Here is a 17,146-nt window from a genome sequence, read left to right on the forward strand (position 1 = left end):
AAAGTTTAAAATCACAAGCAAATTTTATATTAAGCATAGTTGCAATATTGAAATAACCAATTCTTAATCATTGTTCTTAAATTTAGTAGAGCTCTTTAACCAACAAAACAGACAAGTCACACAGAACACAGACATAGATTGTACAGTTACAACATTAAACAAAACATTTAACATATATAACCAGAGAGTGCCCAAAAAAACGGTCAGAATCATATGAAACCAGATATGTCTTTTTTTTTTTTCAGGATATCAAATTATTATTATTATTTTTTAAATTTTTTTTATTATATATATATATATATATATATATATATATATTTTATAATATTATCCCTTGTATTCATTTTTCCAAATTACCCCCCCTCCCTCTATTCCCTCCCCCCGATGACAGGCAATCCCATACATTTTACATGTGTTACAATATAGTCTAGGTACAATACATGTGTGTGAATATCATTTTCTTGTTACACAATAAACATTAGAATCCGAAGGTACATGCAACCTGGGCAGACAGATATTAGTGCTAACAATTTACATTCACTTCCCAGTGTTTCTTCTCTGGGTGTAGCTACCTCTGTCCATCATTGATCAACTGGAAGTGAGTTGGATCTTCTTTATGTTGAAGATTTCCACTTCCATCAGAATACATCCTCATACAGTATTGTTGTTGAAGTGTACAGTGATCTTCTGGTTCTGCTCATTTCACTCAGCATCAGTTGATTTAAGTCTCTCCAGGCCTCTCTGTATTCCTCCTGCTGGTCATTTCTTACAGAGCAATAATATTCCATAACCTTCATATACCACAATTTACCCAACCATTCTCCAACTGATGGACATCCATTCATCTTCCAGTTTCTAGCTACAACAAAAAGAGCTGCCACAAACATTTTGGCACATATATGACTCTTTCCGCTTTTTAGTATTTCTTTGGGATATAATCCCAGTAGTAGCGCTGCTGGGTCAAAGGGTATGCACAGTTTGATAACTTTTTGGGCATAATTCCAGATTGCTCTCCAGAATGGCTGGATTCTTTCGCAACTCCACCAGCAATGTATTAGTGTCCCAATTTCCCCACATCCCCTCCAACATTTATCATTATTTGTTCCTGTCATCTTAGCCAATCTGACAGGTGTGTAGTGGTATCTCAGAGTGGTCTTAATTTGCATTTCTCTGATCAGTAGTGATTTGGAACACTCTTTCATGTGAGTGGATATAGTTTCAATTTCTTCCTCTGAGAATTGTCTGTTCATATCCTTTGACCATTTATCAATTGGAGAATGGTTCGGTTTCTTATAAATTAGGGTCAATTCTCTATATATTTTGGAAATGAGACCTTTGTCAGAACCTTTGTTTTTAAAAATATTTTCCCAATTTGTTACTTCCCTTCTAATCTTGTTTGCATTAGTATTATTTGTACAGAAACTTTTTAGTTTGATGTAATCAAAATCTTCTATTTTGTGATCAATAATGATCTCTAGTTCTCCTCTGGTCCTAAATTCCTTCCTCCTCCACAAGTCTGAGAGGTAGATTATCCTCTGTTCCTCTAATCTATTTATTATCTCCCTCTTTATGCCTAAATCATGGATCCATTTTGATCTTATCTTGGTATATGGTGTTAAGTGTGGATCCATATCTAATTTCTGCCATACTAATTTCCAGTTTTCCCAACAGTTTTTTCCGAATAATGAATTTTTATCCCTAATGTTGGAATCTTTGGGTTTGTCAAAGATTAGATTGCTATAGATGTACCCTTTTTTGTCCTTTGTATCTAATCTGTTCCACTGATCTACCGGTCTATTTCTTAGCCAATACCAAATGGTTTTGGTGACTGCTGCTATATAATATAGCTTTAGATCAGGTACACTTAGACCACCTTCCTCTGAGTTTTTTTTCATTAGTTCCCTTGCAATTCTCGACCTTTTATTCTTCCATATGAATTTTGTTGTTATTTTTTCTAGGTCATTGAAATAGTTTCTTGGGAGTCTGATTGGTATAGCACTAAATAAATAGATTAGTTTGGAGAGTATTGTCATCTTTATTATATTCGCTCGGCCTATCCAAGAGCACTGAATGTCTTTCCAATTATTTAAATCTGATTTTATTTTTGTGGCAAGTGTTTTGTAATTTTTCTCATATAATTCCTGACTTTTCTTTGGTAGATGGATTCCCAAATATTTTATACTCTCAACATTTGTTTGGAATGGAATTTCTCTTTGTATCTCTTGCTGTTGCATTTTGTTAGTGATATATAAAAATGCCAAGGATTTATGTGGATTTATTTTGTATCCTGCCACTTTGCTGAAATTTTGAATTATTTCTAGTAGCTTTTTAGCAGAGTCTTTGGGGTTCTCTAAGTATACCATCATGTCATCTGCAAAAAGTGATAGTTTAATTTCCTCATTTCCTACTCTAATTCCTTGAATCTCTTTCTCGGCTCTTATTGCCGAGGCTAGCGTTTCTAGTACTATATTGAATAGTAATGGTGTTAGTGGGCAACCTTGTTTCACTCCTGATCTTACTGGGAAAGGTTGCAGTTTATTTCTATTGCATATTATGCTTACTGAAGGTCTTAAATATATGCTCCTGATTATTCTAAGGAATAGTCCATTTATTCCTATACTCTCAAGAGTTTTTAGTAGGAATGGATGTTGGATTTTGTCAAATGCTTTTTCTGCATCTATTGAGATGATCATATGGTTCTTATTAATTTGATTATTAATATGGTCAATTATATTAATAGTTTTCCTAATATTAAACCAGCCCTGCATTCCTGGAATAAATCCTACTTGATCATAGTGTATTATTTTGGAGATGATTTTCTGAAGTCTTTTTGCTAATATCTTATTTAAGATTTTAGCATCAATATTCATTAAGGAGATTGGTCTATAATTTTCTTTCTCAGTTTTCGATCTACCTGGTTTAGGTATCAGTACCATGTCTGTGTCATAAAAGGAGTTTGGTAGGACTCCTTCATCCCCTATTTTTTCAAATAATTTATATAACATTGGGGCTAATTGTTCTTTAAATGTTTGGTAGAATTCACATGTGAATCCATCTGGCCCTGGGGATTTTTTCCTGGGGAGTTGATTAATAGCTTGTTCTATTTCTTTTTCTGAAATGGGACTATTTAAGCAATTTATCTCCTCCTCTGTTAATCTAGGGAGCCTATATTTTTGGAGGAAGTCATCCATTTCACTTAAGTTATCAAATTTATTGGCATAAAGTTGGGCAAAGTAACTCCTTATTATTTCTCTAATTTCCTCTTCATTGGTGGAAAGATCCCCCTTTTCATTTGTAAGACTATCAATTTGATTTTCCTCTTTCTTTTTTTTGATCAAATTTACCAAAGGTTTATCTATTTTATTGGCTTTTTCATAAAACCAACTCTTGGTTTTATTTATTAATTCAATAGTTTTTTTACTTTCAATTTTATTGATTTCTCCTTTTAATTTTTGTATTTCAAGTTTAATTTTTGGTTGGGGTTTTATAATTTGGTCTTTTTCTAGCCTTTTAAGTTGTAAGCCCAATTCGTTAATCTTCTCTTTCTCAATTTTCTTCAAATAAGCCTCTAAAGATATAAAATTTCCCCTTATTACTGCTTTAGCTGCATCCCAAAGATTTTGATATGATGTCTCATCATTGTCATTATCTTGGGTGAAATTGTTAATTGTTTCTATAATTTGCTCTTTCACCCAGTCATTCTTTAAGATGAGATTATTCAGTTTCCAATTACTTTTTGGTCTATTTACCCCTAACTTTTTACTGAATGTAGCTTTTATTGCATTGTGATCTGAGAAGAAGGCATTTATTATTTCTGCCTTCCTACATTTAATTTTGAGATCTTTATGTCCTAATATATGGTCAATTTTTGTATAGGATCCATGAACTGCTGAGAAGAAAGTATATTCCTTTCTATTGCCATTCAGTTTTCTCCAAAGGTCTATCATACCTAGTTTTTCTAATATTCTATTTACTTTTTTAATTTCTTTCTTGTTTGTTTTGTGGTTTGATTTGTCTAAATCTGAGAGTGCAAGGTTGAGATCTCCCACTATTATAGTTTTACTGTCTATTTCTTCTTGCAGTTCTCTTAACTTTTCCTTTAGAAAGTTAGATGCTATACCACTTGGTGCATATATGTTTAGTATTGATATGGCTTCATTATTTATGCTACCTTTCAGCAGGATATAGTTTCCTTCCTTATCTTTTTTAACGAGATCTACTTCTGCTTTTGCTTGATCTGAGATAAGGATAGCTACCCCTGCTTTTTTGGCTTTACCTGAAGCATAATAGGCTCTGTTCCAACCTTTTACCTTTATTCTGTATGTATCTCCCTGCTTTAAGTGTGTTTCCTGTAGGCAACATATTGTAGGGTTCTGCTTTTTGATCCAATCTGCTATCTGTCTCCGTTTGATGGGATCGTTCATCCCATTTACATTTACAGTTAAAATTACTAATTCTGTATTTCCTGCCATCGTATTATCCCCAGATTATGCTTTTTTCCCTTGACCCCCCTGATCCCCCTCCCCGATATTTAATTTACAGACCCCCCTTGTGATGCGCAACCCTCCCTCTTTTTTTTTTTTTTAGGATCCCTCCCCCCTCCCTCCAAGTCCCTTCACTTATTCTCCTTTTCCTTTTCCCTTTTCCTCTCCCCCCTTTTAATGAGGTGAGCGAAAATTCTCTGAAAAACAAATATGTTAATTATTTACTCTTTGAGCCTCTCCTGATGAGAGTAAGATTCACACAATGATTCTCCCCCTCACTAAGTTCCCTCAGATATGGTGTATTTTCTATGCCTCTTCCTGGGATGTAGTTTCCCTCTTTTTATCACTCCTTCCCCTTTTTCTGAACCGACCTCCTTCCCTTTACTACACCCCCCTTTTTTTCTTTTATATCAGTAAAATCAAATTATCCTTGAGTATTTTTTATATACCCAAAACAGAGTTACAGTTCTCAAGGGTTCTGTATACCTTTTTCTGTTTCTCTTCAGTCTTGTGGATGTAGATCAAATTTTTTGTTTAAGTCTGGTTTTTTTCTTAGAAACATATAGAATTCCTCTGTTTCATTGAATGACCATCTTCTTCCATGGAAAAAGATGCTAAACTTAGCTGGGTAGTTCATTCTTGGTTGCAGTCCTTGATCTTTTGCCTTACGGAATATCAGGTTCCAGGCCCTTCTATCTTTTAATGTGGAGGCAGCCAGATCTTGGGTGACCCTTATTGTGGCACCTTGGTATTTAAATTGTTTTTTTCTAGCTGCTTGCAGGATTTTCTCCTTTGTGTGGTAATTCTGCAGCTTAGCCACAATATTCCGTGGTGTTCTTTTTTTAGGGTCTATTTCAGAAGGAGTTCGATGAATTCTTTCCACATCTACTTTCCCTTCTGTTTCTATGATCTCTGGACAGTTCTCCTTGATAATTTCCTGTAAAATAGAATCTAGGCTCTTTTTTTGGTCATAGTTTTCTGGAAGTCCAATAATCCGCAGATTATCTCTCCTAGATCTATTTTCCAGGTCTATAGATTTTCCCAGTAAGTATTTGATGTTGTTCTCCAGCTTCTCATTTTTTTTGTTTTGTTTGACTGATTCTTGGGTTCTCTGTGAATCATTCATTTCTATTTGTTCCATCCTGACTTTTAAGGAGTTATTTTCTTCTTTCACAGTTTTTAGTTCTTTTTGTAAATGCCCAATTTCGTTTTTAAATGAATTATTTTGCTCTATTGAATTTTTTTCCATTTCCCTAATTTTTTTTTTTTTGAGAATTATTTTCTTTTTCCAATTCAGAAATTCTATTTTCTTGAGACTTTTTTATCTTTTCCAATTCAGAAATCCTACTTTCCTGTGTTTTTTTTAACCTTTTCTAATTCATAAATTTTGTTTCCCTGCATCTCCTGTGAATTCTTTATTTTTTCCAACTCCAATTTCAGGACGTTGTTATTCTCTATCATAGCTTCCCTTTCCTTTCCCCATTTTTCTTCAAGCTCTCTTAACTTTTTAATAGTCTCTTCTAGGAGAGAGTTATGTGATGGGGGGCAGGAATCGTTCCCCTTTAGGTTGTTATCTGCTGTCTCTCTGCTGTTAACTTCCTCGGGGTTGGATACCCGCTCTTTCTCTGTATAGAAGGAATCTATGTTTTTTCTAGCTTTTTTGCTCATACTTAAAAAATCTTTTGGGGTCTGTCCCTGGGGTAGGAAATTATTTATTTACTTCTTTACCAGCTTCCTCCCAGACCGGATGGATGCAGCGGCTCCTGGGCCTGAGCTAAGATAGAGCTCTGGGAGAGAGTTCCCCACCCCCTCCCTGGAAGTGCCTCAGAGGTGATTAGCACTACTGTGCTTCGAGGGCGTAGAATAGTAAAGACAGCACAAAGCCCAGCCTATGTGTCCCGGTGGGGCGTGGATGTCTGCAGCAGGTGACGTGAAAAGCCCCTGTGCTCAAACTGGAAGTGTCTGCCAGAAACCATGGTCCCTAGTTCAAAGGTTCCGCTTCTCTGGGACTTCCTGGAGCTGAGTTCCACTCCCTCCAGCTAAACTAGGCAGTGTGTGTTGCCTTGGGCCGTATCCACTCACTTGTCAATCTCTTAACTATTCTCAGGTGGTAGCTGAGGCCACACCCCCTGGTGCCGAGATCTGCTGAGTCACCCCCAGGATCGGGGAAAATCTAATCTGAGTTTTAAAATATTTTGGCTTTCTCTTCTGAACTGCTAAATAATTAACAGAGAAGAGCTAACAGCCTGTGCCAGATTCCTTTACCTCAGTGGCTTCTCTGATCCCAGAGCCCCTCCCAGCGCAATGGGCGCAGTGTGCCACTACCCCACTGTCTGTGCTGGTCTCTCTTATTCCTCCCCTGAGAACTGACCTTTCCTGTTGAAACTCCAGATTCTCTTCAACTGGTAAGTCGTGCTTCCAGTCCTTATGGTATCTATCAGTCCTGAGCTAATTCTGAGACTTAATTTATCTAATTGGTTGTGAGGGAGTGAGGACGTTCACTGAGTCGTGTGTTTCTTCTCTGCCATCAACCAGATATGTCTTAGAAGACACTCAAACCAGAGGGGATCATCCAGTGTCTTGGAATGATACCCTTCTCAGAATTTAATGCCCATTGATATTTTATTATTCTGAAAATCCAGATGCTAGCACGGACAGACAGAATAGGTAAACAGATCAGATTTTGTCCTAAGAAATCCAAACTTACTCTCCAGTGGCCAAGATGGAGTGGCTGAAAACTGCTCTCTTTCTTGGAGACTATGGAGAAATCCAGAGGGCGGGCCTCTCCATACCAAGATTCCATATCTCCAGCCACCCCAAGGCCCAAAATGTGATGCTGGAGAAACTGAAGCAAGATAGAGATTAGAGAGTTTTTAATATTTTATTTGAAAGGGAGAGATTTACTGGGATCAAATGGATCCATGGTTTGGTCCCAGGGCTGAATGAGACTATCGTACCCAAGAATCCAGCAAACAATGTGAGTTCTCAATGACATATATATGCAGGTGGCTCAGCTACAGGGGTAGACAGAGGCAGGGGTGAAGTGAGAGCACTGAGAGTGGGAATGGGACTCTGACAGGGTGGGAGGCAGGGACATTCTGGGATGGAGAGAGGCATTCTGATAAGTAGGGCAGGGCTAGGGTTATGATGTCTAAAATAGAAGGTCTTTCTCCTTATCTGGATCATCATAATTAGAAGGGAGAGGTGGTGGTGCAGTATTGAGCAGAACAATTAGGAGCTGAGACAGAACAATTCAGGGAAACTGAAACAGGACAATTTAGGGAAACCGAGTCAGGACAATAAAAGAACTGTGGCACAACATGAGGAGATAAAACTATCACTGTTTGCAGATGATATTTATGGCATACTTAGAGAATCATCCAAAAACCCACTTGAAACAATTAACAATTGTTTCTCAAAGTTGCATGATATAAAATAAACCCAGACAAATCAGCATTTCTACATGTTACTAATAAAGCCCAGCAACAAGACATAGAAAGAGAAATTCCGTTTAAATAACTAGATTGAATAAAATATTTGGATGTCTAGTTGCTAAGACAAACTTGGGGATTTTATAGACATAATTACAAAACAATTTCCACACACAAAATAGATTAAACAATTGGAAAAAATATCAATTGCTCATGTGTAGTGTAGCGAGCTGTCGTCTCTAGAAGCTGCCGGATCGCTCTCTGGGAAGAGATCTGCTGTGTCTACTCAAATCTTTACGACAGAGTCTTCTTCCTGTAGTGAACCGTTGTCTCCAGGCAGTTGCTGTTAACTCTTGTCCTTAGAAGTGACTTCCCTTCCTGCAGAGAGCCCCGTCAGGCCTGATGTAATGCAGAGAGTCTTCTTCTTTCTCTGAGAGTCCTCTCTTTTATTCTCCCAGAGAATGGGCATGGGATAATGCAAGGGCTTCTGGGAAGAACCACCCCAGCCAATGAGCTTGCCCCCTCTATCAAGTCAACCTGAGTTCTCACCTTGTAATTGTCCAGAAAACCTGAATTCTCACCTTGTCACTGTCCAGACAACCTCAGTTCTCACTTAGTAATCCTAACATGCTAGAAGTATATAACATAATCAAATAATCATAAATTGAAAATTTATAAATGTCCATAAGTCCATTGTCCATTAGTCTCATCTTGTGTGAGGAAGTCCAATGATTCCTGCTGGTTTTTAAAGTTCTTTAACAGTCTTCTTATTATCCATGCTCTTTCAGTGTCAGATGTTTCTTAGATCTTCTCCTTTATTTTGAGGTCTTTCTCTTTTTCTGTCTCTCTCTGATGGACAAGGCGAATATGACTCGTTGGCACCCATCTGATTCCTTCTCATGCTGAAGAAATACAAGCAAACCCTCTCTCCCAGGCAGTTAACCGCTTTCTAAATCTCTTCTCATCATCTGACAATTACATTGGAGTTGTTTGCACTGGGCACAGCCCTGTTGGTTTAAAAGGCCTGTATTCTCCCCAAGTGTAATCCATTTTTGCAATCTGATTGCCTTTTGGCTCACTGATTGGGTAATCCCTTTCTGCCATGTGATTGCTTCTCTGCTGATTGATTAAATCAGAGTCCTGGCCTTCTAAAGGTTCTTTGGATGTAACATCAGCTGCCATCATGCCCCAAGTCTTTTTTGCCTGGGGCCCTGGACCTGGGCCCCTCATCCCATTTCTCTGAATTATTCTACACTCTGATGCCCAATGGAGTCCTCTGTTGCATTTTGGACATGGGGTTTTAGGTCTTCTCTCACCCTGTCTTCTCACTGTATCTCCATACCTACACTGAGCTCTTAGATGTCCTATTTTTCCACATTTAAAACATCGCTGAGTTTCTCTAGAAGGCCCTTGCCAGGAGGGACCCTGTCTTTCCACATTCATCATTGTCCGGGTGTAAAAAGCATTTGTTCCCACTGTAGCACAGCGTCTTATGATCTCCTCTAAAGGAGCATCTTTGTCTAATCCCCATATAATTCTTTTGCAAATCTCGTTGGCATTTTCCTTAGCCAGATGTCTGGTCATTATTTCTGTAGCTGCATTTTCTCCAATAGTTCTTTTGATAGCAGTTTGCAAACGTCCCACAAAATCTGCAAAAGGTTCATTGGGACCTTGCTGTATTTTAGTGAAAGCCTCTCCCCGATCTTTCTGTCCAGGGAGGACACCCCAAGCTTTTATTGCAGCCTTAGCAATTTGCTCATATATTGTCATGGTATAATTAATCTGTTCCGAATTCTCTCCATACCGACCTTCACCAGCCAAGTGCTCAAAAGTGAATTGTGTGTTAACTCCTATTTCCAAATTGCATCTGACTTGAATTTTACATAATTCATGAAATTCCGAAAGCCATAATAAATTTTCTCCAGGTTCCAGGCATATCCTTGCTATGGATTTCCAATCATTCGGGGTTAGGACTTCATAAGACAAACCATCTAGTAACATTTTAACATAAGCTGATGTAGCCCCATAAAGGGTACAACCTTTTTTCAAATCCTTAATTTTATTCAAATCTAAAGGTGCATATCTTCTCCTTTTTTTACCTACAGAGTCAGTATTTTCAATCACAGGATATGCATGTATAAAATCACTTATATCCTGTCCTTCTCTCTTAGCTTTAACCAATGCTTTTTCTAATCTTGTCATAGGCTTAGGCTGCTTCACAGGCAATTCTGTTTGTGTTTCTGCCTCTTCCTCTCCTCCTTCTTGCTCCACCCATGAAGGGTTAATTGAGGGAGAAGATGGGAGGTGCTCCTGTTGCTCAGAATTGTACTTAACTTCATTGTTATCTGATTCATCCTTTTCACCTAGTTTAGTTGACACCTCCCCATTTTGCTCCTTCATCTCTTCCTTTAGAATAACATTTTTTAAAGCCATTTGGATTAAATTGTAGGTATGAATTGTATCTTTGGAAACTGAGTTTGGTCTGGAACCAAAGGGCAAAATGTCACAAAGGCAATTGTAGTGTTCACCTAATTGCTCTCCTACTAATTTCCACTCATCTGGATCCAATTCTTTTTCCAGAGAAAAAGAAGGACATATAACCTTCACAGTTCTTAAAAGTTCAGTAATCTCCTCTAAAATTATAATCAATCCTTGGCTTTTCATAACCTTGATGATGCTCTCCAAACATTTTCCTTGAACAGAAGGTGTTTGCCCCATTTCACTATAAGAGATTCCTGGTTTAGCCCTTAATAAGTTAAGTTCCTTATTTATCTATTAGTATGCTCACTTAATCTTTAACAAAGTTTCCTTGTTACTCACGGTTCTGGGTCAGAGAGACTGAGATCTAGATCGGAAGCTTTTCCACTGGAATCAGGACTGTGTCTGTCCCTGTTCGGGCGCCAAACTGCGAAGGTCTGGTCTAGCTCCTTTTGTCAGGATAAGCAAAAGTCCTTGCCCCACGTTGGGCGCCAATTGTAGCGAGCTGTCGTCTCTAGAAGCTGCCGGATCGCTCTCTGGGAAGAGATCTGCTGTGTCTACTCAAATCTTTACGACAGAGTCTTCTTCCTGTAGTGAACCGTTGTCTCCAGGCAGTTGCTGTTAACTCTTGTCCTTAGAAGTGACTTCCCTTCCTGCAGAGAGCCCCGTCAGGCCTGATGTAATGCAGAGAGTCTTCTTCTTTCTCTGAGAGTCCTCTCTTTTATTCTCCCAGAGAATGGGCATGGGATAATGCAAGGGCTTCTGGGAAGAACCACCCCAGCCAATGAGCTTGCCCCCTCTATCAAGTCAACCTGAGTTCTCACCTTGTAATTGTCCAGAAAACCTGAATTCTCACCTTGTCATTGTCCAGACAACCTCAGTTCTCACTTAGTAATCCCAACAGTGTAGGCCAAAACAATTCTATCTAAATTGGTCTACTTGTTCAGTGCCATGCCAATTAAACTTCCAAAATATTATTTTTTATAGAGCTAAAAAATGCTAACAAAATTTATCTGGAAAGAACAAAAGAATATCAAGGAAAAATACAAAGGATAGTAGTCTACTAGTACCAGACTTAAAACTTTATTATAAAGCAGCAATCAACCAAAACATATAGGAACAGCTAAGAAATAGAATGGTGGATCAGGGGAATACATGTGTCACAATAATCAACAGCTATAGTAATCTAGCACTGGATAAACTACAAAGCTCCACCTTTTGGGATAAGAATTCATTATTTCACAAAAAATTTCTGGGAATTACAGAGACCCATATCTCATACCCCATACCAAAATAAAGTCAAAATAGGTACATGACTTGATATTTTACCTATTATATCTTTGTAGAAGGGAGGAATTTATGGTCAAAGAAGAATTAGAGAACTTTATAACATGCAAAATAGATAATGTTGATTATATTAAATTAAGAAGGTTTTGCATAAACAAAATTAGAAAGCTTTCCCACAAAACTAAATGAATTTTTACAGACACTGTTTCAGATAAAGACGTCATTTCTAAAGTATATAAAGAACAGTGTCAAATTTATAAAAATACAAGTTATTCTTCAACTGATAAATGGTCAAAGGATTTCAATAGAATTTTCAGATGAAGAAATCAAAGTCAGCTACAGCCATATATTCAGATTTTGGTTTGTTTCTATATTCAGGTTTGGTTTGTTGTCAGAACAAAGCTCTTATAAAAGCTTGAGTTAATATGACCACAAATTATATAACATCTTAATCAAAGTAGACCACTATAGCCATGTTCATTTCCTGATATTAGTAAGGAATGAGTACTATTTTGATGTGTGATCATTGGACTGATGAGACCATCAGTCACTGATTCTTTATTTCTGACTTCCAGGGGAGAGTTTATGAGAAAAGCAATTGTTCTATGTGATAATAGCAAGAAAGAAGTCCATTGTCTTCCAGGGACATGTATCTAGGATGTAGCAGAGAATCTTCTGAGGCTTATCAAAACAAGAAAAAAAAAGCTATCTACTTTTAGTGATTCATGTTAGCACAGATGACACTGTCAGAATGACTCTGAAGAATATTGCCATCACTAATGAAATCTTGGGCAAAAAACTGAAGACAACTGTATTGCCCACTTTTACTCATTGAAAGCAAGGGATGAAGAAGAGAAAAATAAATTTGAGAAATGAACAGTTAGGAAAGATGGTAATATCTGAAAATAGAATTTGGATTTCTGCAACACACTTTAAAATATAGGGGTACCAGTTTCCTGGATAGAGAAGGAGCATGGTCAGAAATAAGGTAAGAATATATTTATGTGTTTTACAATGTAATCAAGAAGACTTAAAAAAATATGGGGAAGAAAGAAAAGTATATCTGTATATCTTCCATGCTAGAATAAATAGAATATAGTTATAATGAAGGAAACTATCAAATGAGATACCTGGGTCACAAAATCCCAAGAGAAACAATTCCAGGAAGGAGACAGAATTAAATCTCTCAGTCTCACATCTATATACATGTTTAATATCAAGCTACAGAAAGCAGAGGAGCTAACCAGGGGAACAAATCTGACCTCATGGATATCACAAAGATTTACTGGGTAAAACTCATAATTCTGTGTACAGGTATTTTATTCTTAAAAAAAAAACAGAATAAAATAAAAATAAAAAGAAGGCAGAGTAGCATTTTTATAGTCAAAAGGTATGCTCCTGGGAGAAAATCCAGAAACATGATAAAGAATATTCTATGATGCTAAATAATGAGAAAAACAGAAATTATTTTTAGTCATTGAAGCTTACTATAGATAGGCCCCAGAAAAAATGAAGAATGGAATCAGGAAAACATGGGAAATTTATCATAGGCTTGGATTATGTGTTTTATTTGCCAAGATATCTATCTATTGGAACTCCCTCTGTCACTTTCTCTCTCTTCATCACTGTCTGACTGTCATTCTCTCCCAAACAGAGAAGCTATTATTTTCTTGATTTGCATAAGAAATAATTTCATTCTTCCGAAGGTGAAGAAACCAAGAAGGGGAAATTGTATTTTGATTTCAATTCTCTGCAATAAGAAGAAATGGATTGCTAGGTGGGGTGGAAATGTTGGGAACCTTGAACAAAATATATGAATATACTCTCTCCTAGAGTATGTGATAAAGGAAAAATCTAGGCATAGTCTATGTCTACTGAAAAGGACTAATGTGAGAAAAGATTTCAGAGGGTTCAGAAGAAAGATAGGAATAATATAGTGAAGATCATTCCAGATGAGTTAGGAGATGGCTCAGGAATGAAATTACATGAAAAAGTTTCTTAAATGGGCATTTAAAAAAATAAAACAATGTGGGGGCAACTAATCAATTTAGTTTGAGAGAAAAGTACAGAAGTTGGAAACTAGGTCAGGTAATAGAGAGTGAATATAAGAATATGGCATGGCGATGGTGGTCAATAATCTTTCTGGCACAATGGACAGAGTACTAGATCTGGAGACAAGAAGAATTTAATTCAAATCCAACATCAGCCACTTATTAGCTGTGTCACCTTGTAAAATAAGGATCATAATAATATCTGCTTCCTAGGATTGTTGTGTGAATCAAATGAGACAATATTTGTAAAATCCTTAACAAAGTGCTTAGTAAATCCTTCCTTCCTTCCTTCCTTCCTTCCTTCCTTCCTTCCTTCCTTCCTTCCTTCCTTCCTTCCTTCCTTCCTTCCTTCCTTCCTTTCTTCCCTTTCCTTTCCGTCCTTCCTTCCTTCCCTTTCCTTTCCTTCCTTCCTTCCTTCCTTCCCTTTCCTTTCCTTCCTTCCTTCCTTCCTTCCTTCCTTCCTTCCTTCCTTTCCTTTCCTTCCTTCCTTCCTTTCCTTTCCTTTCCTTTCCTTTCCTTCCTTCCCTTCCTTCCTTCCTTTCCTTTCCTTTCCTTCCTTCCCTTTCCTTTCCTTTCCTTTCCTTTCCTTTCCTTTCCTTTCCTTTCCTTTCCTTTCCTTTCCTTTCCTTTCCTTTCCTTTCCTTTCCTTTCCTTTCCTTTCCTTTCCTTTCCTTTCCTTTCCTTTCCTTTCCTTTCCTTTCCTTTCCTTTCCTTCCTTCCTTCCTCCCTCCCTCCCTCCCTCCCTCCCTCCCTTCCTTCCTTCCTTCCTTCCTTCCTTCCTTCCTTCCTTCCTTCCTTCCTTCCTTCCTTCCTTCCTTCCTTCCTTCCTTCCTTCTTCCTTCCTTCCTTCCTTCCTTCCTTCCTTCCTTCCTTCTTCCTTCCTTCCTTCTTCCTTCCTTCCTTCCTTCCTTCCTTCCTTCCTTCCTTCCTTCCTTCCTTCCTTCCTTCCTTCCTTCCTTCCTTCCTTCCTTCCTTCCTTCCTTCCTTTCTGCCTTCCTTCCTTCCTTCCTTCCTTTCTGCCTTCCTTCTTTTATTCCTTCCTTCCTCCAGAGAAAAAAAATAGTGTCAAGACTTTTCACTTGGTGGGGGAATCCAAGGACCACACAAAAAAGGTATTCTGTCCTGCTTTACTCTATTAGGAGACAAAAAGATTCCAGAAAGGATATTTCTTTGCTTGGGGTGAATGGGATGATGATAAGTGTCAACAGAGAGAAATCTGAGCTGCTCAATTCTTATTTGCTTCTGTTCTCCAGGGAAAGACATTGCATTGGAAATGATTAATGAAAATGACTAATGGGAAATTGATTGTAAGATAAGTAAGGGATAAGAAGATAGTAAGAAGGCACCTATTCTTTGATGAATTCAAGGATCCTGTCCCAGCTGAACTATATGCTCAATCCTGAATGAAGGACTTGGAAGATGTGATTTCTGATTAATTACCAGTAATATTTAAAAGGAGAGAGTTGGAGAGAGAGAGGGGGGGAGAGAGAGAGAGAGAGAGAGAGAGAGAGAGAGAGAGAGAGAGAGAGAGAGAGAGAGAGAGAGAGAGAGAGAGAGAGAGAGATGGAGAGGGAGGGAGAAAACCTTTTTCAAAAAAAAAGGAGAAGAGAATTTTGAAACTGTAGGCCAAGGAGCTAGCACAACTTTGTTAAGATTGTGCCATATCTCACTTTATTGTATTTTTGACAAGATTATTAAACTGGCAAATACAAGAAATTGCATGTACAATTTGCTTAGATTTTAGCAAACCTAATAAAGTATGTCATACTATTCTTATGGAAAAGAGATGAATTAGATGACAATAAAATTAGCTGGTTTCAGACCTAATGAATTGAATTGAAATTCATTCAATGAATGGTGGCTGAATTGAAAAATGTAGCTATTAATTGTTCAAAGTCAATATGGCATTGAAGTAACCCAGAGATTTGTCTCATCTGATGCTATTTAACATTTTTATTAATAAATTATTCATAAATAAAATTGATGATATAAAAAACAGAAAATGACTGTTCCAGATGTGAGAATTATTTTCAGACCAGTTGTCTAAAAATTCAAACAATTGACTTTTTGTGACAGAGATCAATATCAACACCAAGTTAGAAAATAGAATTAAAATGGGATGACATAATATGCAAATAAAGCAACTCCAATCTGAACTATTTAAAGAAGATAGCTCACATGAAAAACAAAAAATAAAATGGCCAAACAAATGTCAGGTGGCATATTTCTATTTCCAGAGGAATGTAATGGTTGTTAATCAGACACCACAAGAAATAGACTAATATGCCTTAGAAATCGTCACAGTCAGCAAACATCAGTCTCTTTACCAAAAGGGAAACATGATAGTCAAATACATAATAGTTCAGAATATAAACCACTTTACAGAATCTTATGTAGAAAGATGTTAGAAGATTAAAATCAAAATTGTTTCATAAAATAAGATGAAACAATGCTAGAAGGGAAAAACATGTTGAGAAAAAGCTTGACAAAAAAACTGGAAGGATAGCAAAATCCCTAACAATGGAAAAGATTTGGTAAAAGTTCTTTTTACTAAACTCTTTTCTCCAGTAATAATAGTGGAGCCACCAAATTTGGATTCTAACATCATTGTTCTAGATAGACATGCTGAATGAAGAAGTAAAAATGTGTCAAGGAAAACAAAAATGGTAAGAGCACTTAGAGTAGAACAAGTATACAAAGACCTAACAATTGCTGCATGTGATATAGTTTTGAAGCTGTTGAAGAATTTATTCTTGAGAGCCAAGGGGGTGGAGAGGAGACATTTTTCTGTGACTTCCTCTGACCTTCTCTCAAACCAACAGCAGATTAAGCTTCTAAACTGGTTTTAAAGTTACAGAATCCACAAATATTTGGAGTATAACACATTTCTAGAAGACATCTTGCAAGAAGTTAAGAACTGGTCTATTCCAATTAGGGAGGGGAACAGTCTGCTGAGCCCAGACCATAGCAAGGATTGTCCTGAGTAAGCAGCTGGGATGGGGAGCCAGAGCTTTGCTGCATCCATGGACTAGGGAACTTTCTATAATTCTGTTAGTACACTCTGCCCTGCAGGTGGGTGGCTTATGAGATTTGCTGCAAGGCCCCCAAAATCCAATACATCCAATACAAAAGGCAAATTGTAAGCCATTGAGTCCTGGAAGAACTCTGCACCTGGCCATGCTTACCCAGCACTGGAAGTCAATCAGAAACACTGGTCCCAGGGCAAACTAAAGCAGCTGTCACTTCTTTGCCTTAAAGCAGATCTCAATTATGTAAAAAGAACTCTGACCATAGATAAATTTTATATAGAGAGAGAATAGACCTCAAATCCTGAGGCTCGCAAAGGCAGATCAACTCCAGATGAAATTCCAAAGAGAGATATGAGAATTAGAAGAAAAATGAGGAAAGGAAATAA

Source organism: Sminthopsis crassicaudata, chromosome 3 (genome assembly GCF_048593235.1).
Source record: "Sminthopsis crassicaudata isolate SCR6 chromosome 3, ASM4859323v1, whole genome shotgun sequence".
Lineage (NCBI taxonomy): Eukaryota > Metazoa > Chordata > Mammalia > Dasyuromorphia > Dasyuridae > Sminthopsis > Sminthopsis crassicaudata.